This window comes from Protopterus annectens, chromosome 2.part1, assembly GCF_019279795.1.
Source record: "Protopterus annectens isolate FY-2018-M chromosome 2.part1, PAN1.0, whole genome shotgun sequence".
Taxonomy (NCBI): domain Eukaryota; kingdom Metazoa; phylum Chordata; order Ceratodontiformes; family Protopteridae; genus Protopterus; species Protopterus annectens.
Window position 1 is genome coordinate 153,766,174 of NC_056729.1, and position 7,212 is coordinate 153,773,385.

Consider the following 7,212-nt stretch of genomic DNA (forward strand, 5'->3'; position numbering starts at 1 on the left):
GACAATGTGGCAAACTTGTGCACTAGAGAGTGTGTAAACATTGTAACATACAGGTTGCTGAGAGGCACTGGAAGCATGAACCTCAAGAGAATGATAAAAATGAAGGCGTAATGATTAGCTGGGATTATCCCATACCAGGCAGAAACAAACAACCTGGATATTGCAGTTCAAGAGAAAATGACATAAGCAACATTAATTATTGAAATTGCTACAACCAATGGCTACTGTGTCTTAGGAAATGAAAGACATAACTGTAAACTGTCAAAAAATGCAAGCAGAAACTAGAGCAATGTGAAATAAAGATACACAGACAACTCCAGTTGTAGTAGGCTAATAAAAAAGAATGTTCAAAGATATTTACAGTTGCTTCTGATACAAGTAATCCTTTATGAACTGCAGAAAAAGGCAGTTGTGGATACATTGTTGGTTCCTAGAAGAACACAATTGGCTCAGATATCAGTGCAAAATTAATTTCATGAACTTTAGTTATGCCATGACTTAGGAATGGTCCATTCCCGTCAAAGGAAGGTAAAACAACTAAATATCTGAATATTTTAAACCAAGACAGTGTGAAGGCATTATATAATGAGCTACTGATAAAACTTCCACTGGCACCAGCTCCATTATTTGCACATCATTAAACTCCATATCATATAGAAACTGTAGACTACATTTACAATGCAGTATTTTTAAAGGTGTTTCCAGCACCTTCCATACATCCACATCTCTTTCTCTCTTTCTTTGTGTATATGTATTGTTGTACGTATATGTATGTGTACATATATATATATATGTGTGTGTGTGTGTGTGTGTGTGTGTGTGTGTGTGTGTGTGTGTGTGTGTGTGTGTGTGCGCAGTGGATATAAAAAGTTTACACACCACTGTTAAAATGCCAGGTTTTTGTGATATAAAAATGAGACCACAGTAAATCAATTCAAAACATTTTCCACCTTTGATGTGACCTATAACCTGTGCAATTCAACTGAAAAACAAACAAATCTGTCAGGGGAAAAATATAAAAAATAAAAAACATACAATAAGCTGGTTGTATAAGTGTGCACACCCTTAAACTAATACTTTGTTGAAGCACCTTTTGATTTAATTACAACATTCAGTCTTCTTGGGTAGGAGTCTATCAGCATGGCACATCTTGACTTGACCATATTTGCCCACTCCTCCTTGCAAAAGTGCTCCAAATCTGTCAGATTGCGAGGGCATCTCTTGTGCACAGCCCTCTTCAGGTCACCCCACAGATTTTCTATTGGATTTTGGTCGTGGCTCTGGCTTCGCCATTCCAAACCTTTAATTTTCTTCTGGTAAAGCCATTCTTTGGTTGATTTGGATGTATGCTTGGGGTCATTGTCATGCTGAAAGCTGAAATGCTTCTTCATCTTCAGCTTTCTAACAGACACCTGAAGGTTTTGGGCCAGAAGTGACTGGTATTTGGAACTGTTCATAATTCCCTCCACTTTGACTAAAGCCCCAGTTCCAGCTGAAGAAAAGCAACCCCAAAGCATGATACTGCCACCACCATGCTTCACTGTGGGGATGGTGTTCTTTTGGTGATGTGAAGTGTTGTTTTTGCGCCAAACGTACCTTTTAAAATTGTGGCCAAAAAGTTCAACTTTGGTCTCATCAGACCATAGCACATTTTCCCACTTGCTTTTGGGATACTTGATGTATTGTTTTGCAAATTGTAGCCTGGCCTGGATGTTTTTCTGTGTAAGAAAAGTCTTCCGTCTTGCAACCCTACCCCATAGGCCAGACATATGGAGAATACTAGGGATCACTTCTGTGATTCTGCTCAACAGGGGCACAGGAAAATAACTTTCTTGGGTGGCATAAGCCAGGGAACCTTGTTGGCTAGGCTTACTTAGGTCCTTGGGTTGATAGCCTAGTACCTACCTATGAACCTATACAGCAGATTGTCGTCACATGTAGTACACAGCCAGTACTTGCCAGAAATGCCTGCAGCTCCTTCAGTGTTGCTGTAGGTCACTTCTTAGCCTCTCTGACCAGTTTTCGTCTTGTCTTTTCATCAATTTTGGAGTGACATCCAGTTCTTTGCAACATCACTGTTGTCCCATATTTTCTCACCTTTTTGATGACTTTCTTCACTGTCCATGGTATATCAAATGGTGTGGAAATTTTTGTGCACCCTTCCCCTGACTGATACCTTTCAGGAATGAGATCCCTTTGATGCTTTGTAAACTGTCTGAGAACCATGGCTTTTGCTGTAGCAGGCAACTGAGTAAATGTCAGGAAAATCCTACTAGGACAGCTGAACTTTATTTGGGGTTAATCAGAGTCTCTTTAATTGATGACAAGTGTGTACCCAAGAAGACTGAATGCTGTAATTAAAGCAAAAGGTGCTTCAACAAAGTATTAGTTTAAGGGTATGCAACCACCATATTGTACGTTTTTTTTATTTTTTTATATGTTTTCCCCTAACAGATTTGCTTTTCAATTGAATTGTACAGGTTATAGGTCACATTAAAGGTGGGAAAAGTTTTGAAATGAGTTATTGTGGTCTCATTTTTTATATGACAAAATCCTGGCATATATATATATATATATATATATATATATATATATATATATGTATATATGCACTTTCTAATCCTAACTGTGATTTGATTGTGTTGATGTAGAGAGTGGCTGACCAAATTGTTGTGATCACTTTGTTGTTGGCTGGAAATCAGACGAGAGTTATAGAGTCATGTGAAAAAGGCCTCAACCTGCAATGCACCTTACAAAATAGACATTGTATTGTTGTGTCTAAATAAAATGAAGATAAATAGAGGACATGATTCATCATATAACTACCCAATGTGTCATAAATCACCTATATTAAACAGATGTATGTAGGATTTAGGTGTATGTCTCATCCTTCCACCTTGCCTGTAAGTATAATATTATGGGTGTATAGGACATATGGTATATTTTAAGCAACAAACATCAGTGATTCTGTAATACAAAATACCTGCACATATGATACATACCAAAAAACAGTGAGTCTCTGCTGCACATCTGTGTAAATTACCACATAGAATAAAACACAATGTGCAACTCTTTCAGTGCCAGCAAACTCATCATTACACAAATGCACACACAAACACACACACACACACACACACACACACACACACACACACACACACACACACACACACACACACACACACAGATACCTGCATGTGTGCACACACACTTGTCCCTTGTAAATGTACCTATAGCTAACACTTGGAATACATAATTTAGTGAATATGCTCTAAATGGAGAACACCCCACAACACATCAGCTATACTAATGGCATCACCACTTCAGCAGCAGCAAGAGCTACCTTTGTAGAGCTATACAAGTAGGATGTAGTGCAGAGTACCGCCACATATGACCACACTTATCCATGTGCTGAACCTTACAGCTAGCAAACCTTTCTGCCTGGAGAACTTCCAGATCCAAGATGCCAATGAACAGTGCACATTGGAGCAAAATTCAACACTAATGAATCTTTGCACAGATATATTGCACAACTTATGTGCCTGTGCATTAGCAGATGAAGTGAAGAGACTTGTTCAAATCAGTGAGCCATGACTGTAGCTGTGAATTCACACAGTGTTAATGAGTGCAACACCATCCTGGCACAACAGACTAAGGGGTAGTGGGATTACCCTGTGCTTCAGTAGCCTTCTGTACAGACACAAGTGCAGAAAATCCTGGTGACAACATAACACTGCACCCTGCTATCCTTGTGTGCCACTGGATACCCTTCTACACTAGTAAATCAGACATGTGGCCTACAATATCAATGACACCAGAATAGTCATAGCCTGTGTCTTGCTTTTGTTATTAAGTATAGCCTTAGCACTGTAACTAAACTAGTAGGCCAAGAAAACAGATCACAGCCCTGTCTCATAAACGATATTGCAACCAGTGCACTCACTTGTTGCACATACGGTAAACATCACTGTATGCTGTTAAACCCTGCTGCTCTATTCACATATGCTTTTCAGCAAGAAGCTGATTACAGTCTGTTGGATATCAGGCATTGCATCCAGGATATCAACCATGGATCACAGTTCATGTTTTGTGCATACATTTTCCCCAAGTGTATTATAAATGAATTCTGAAGTACACTCCACTTTTTTATTCATTTATTTTATTTTTTCATTTGTTAACCAGGTAAGTACAGTGGTTCAAGGACATTTTTCAGGCATGACCCAGACTTGGAGGCATGTGGAAAGAACTTAACAATGAATGTACAATAAACAGTAAACACTGGAAATAAAAAAATAAATAAATATACGATACACAGCAAAAGTACAGTTATGATTACCCATAGAACAATGAATCCATAGCTGTATAAATAGCATTTGAGTTCAGTTGTTGTGTCTTTCAGCTTTTCCCGGTTAGAGGTCGCCACAGCGGAACTCCGGTCCGCTAATGATTGGCAGTAGATTTTTACGTGCCGAATTTCCAGCCCTGATGCACAACCTTCAATGAAGGTACGCCCATTCATGCATGTCTCCACACAGAAGACGCTCTAGCTGAGAATCGAACAGGACAACGGGAGTTCAGTAATATTTTAATTTGAAATAAAATTATATGGAATCTTATGTAACTGCAGCCAGCATGTCCATGTGATGGGCCTGACTATGTGTCCACATTGGTGCATCCAATAGGACTAGAATTACTTTCAGATGATATTCCTAAATAGACACATGCACAGCTCTCAGCTGTATGTGATTTAGTGTGGCAAAGAATGGAAGATGTGTTCCTCTTTTCTAAGTTCCCTATCTCATTGGCTGGTTTTGTGCTAGCAAACCAAGTCTCCAAGAGACTGACATATACAGTGATTGGTCAAATGGATCTTACCAATTCTGGTACTATGATACATTCAAAAAGGTGCACTGTGGTGTGTGTGGTCCACTTAGGGAGTAAGAGAGAGAGAGAGAGAGAGAGAGAGAGAGAGAGAGATTTTTTTTTCTTTTTAAGTGTTATTGGTGAATGTAGAATTGTAGCAGAAGTGTGATGGCAGTAGACTGCAGTCTACTGCTTTGACCATTCAGTGAGCTGGGCTTACCTATCTTAATATGAAGATAGAATGACTATCATATTACCAGGCTGCAGACAACTGATGCAGGGCTGCATATCTAAAAAGAACTGTGTTGTTTGCACTAAGCACTGTGTGACTGCTAATTAGTTACAGTCTGCAGACAGCCATATTGCTGCCTGAGTAAGTGTTTATTCGATTCATTTTGGGGGTAATTCATAGGATCATAGGCTAATGGTCCTAGGGCCCTTAGAATCCTAGCCAAGTTCTTACCTTTATTTCCACAATCAGCACCTATTGCCCCTGTCCAATTTGGGTAAAAGCTGAAGCTGTCTGTTTCCTGGAGTGTTTTGGGATATAAGGAATGCTGCACTCAGTGCATGTGGTGGTTTGGCTTGTCACTCTTGTGGCATTATTTTAGAGGTGCATACAGATAGGCAAAATGTGGTAGATTCATGTCTTCCTAAAACAGGTAAATGTCACAAAGGTAACAAGATAACAACAGCAGCTTTTAATTTGCATAATATATACTATTAGCCTATGAAGACAAACACAAGTAACATTTTTTTTTTATTTCTGAACAGACTGCAAGTATAGACTATGACTCCATTTGTTAAGAAATGTGTTGTTTTTCAACAGTGTATATTATCTGTACTATGGCTATATCAGTTATTCCTACTTTGCTTTTCAGGTAGGATAAAGCAGTGCATGGATTCCTCATTGCCATCCTGCCACTGTTAATCTGTACTGGACACACCGTGCAATCCTGAGTGTAATCTGTTTACCCACCGCTGTAATCCTTTTTACAATAGAGGAAATAAAATGGGAATTGTTATCTGAGTTACCCAGAGCAAATAAACTAAAATAATTCAATAAAATAAAATGACTAAACAAATGCTTTGTTTGTTCTTCTGCATGACCCTTCCTGCAAATTGAGTTTTCATTTACTTAAAATTGCACATTCTTCGGCAGTGCATAGTTGTTTAGTACTGTAAAGCTTTCTGAAACTTATAATTAAATATAACTCAGCTCAGTACTGCAGCAGAGACTGAATATGAGTCATGGCTGTGACCATCATATTCTTGCTTTTTTAAGAGATTAACAGAGTTAAAACTGTATAATCAGCAGTAATGCTTTCTTCAGAAGTAGCTGGGTTTCCTATCTGCAATATAATTTTGCAGGGGAGCACATACATTTTTTGGATGGTGGACTTCTATATCGGGAAACAGGTCCTCATTTTTGTCACTTGCTATGATAGGAAAAAAAAACACTAACAGTCAATGCTATGTGTCTAATTGCTGAGAGAAGCTAAATTCTCTTCTGCATTTTGTCTAAAATACAAAGTTTAACTGGAAAAAAAGTAAAATTCTGAATACACAGGATTGAATATATCCTATTTCCCTCATTTTATTATTATTGGTAAAGACATTTAAGTAATGCAATAAAGTATGAATTTTATGCAGTTTCTAACAATCCTGCTTAACCCCAGCCCCTGCTAAGTGCAGTTCAGGGTAATTTAGCTAGTCTTGATGCAGGATATAAAAGCATTTGAGTTCATCTGGAATAGGAAACTGCTCTGTGTATATGTAGTAAATAAACTATGCTGAGACATATGCAGACAAATATTTCCACACACCCAGTGAGGCATGAGCCCAGCAAGTTTGCAGTGCAGTAATAATTGCTCAGTGCAGTAAACCCCAGTATGCATAATTGTTCTTATATTACAAGCTGATGTCTTTTTATTGAAGAATTTGATATCAAAGCACAATATCTAAACATAGGGACTGATAAACTTTGTAACAAAATGCATTTGGTTAAAAGACTATTTTACTCTTCACTAAGAATCTGTAACCCTTTGTGTAACAATAGAGTACTCCAAATTTTGAAATGTTTGTATTCTTTGCAATAGCTTCTGTTCCTCATTGGCTTCTTAACAGGTTGACACATTAAAGGTAGCTGGAGGAATGAGATGTCCTTGCACTAGCACCTTGATTCCATTCAGAAACTTGAACAGCTTCATCATCATCATCATCATCGGCAGCAGCAGCAGTAGTGTGTTCTGCCTCACTGAATCCTGGTGGCATTTGCCTGAGAATTATGTAAGCACCATTTCTGTCAGAGCTTTCTGATGTCTAAGAAGAAAACACAAGTAGCTGTTG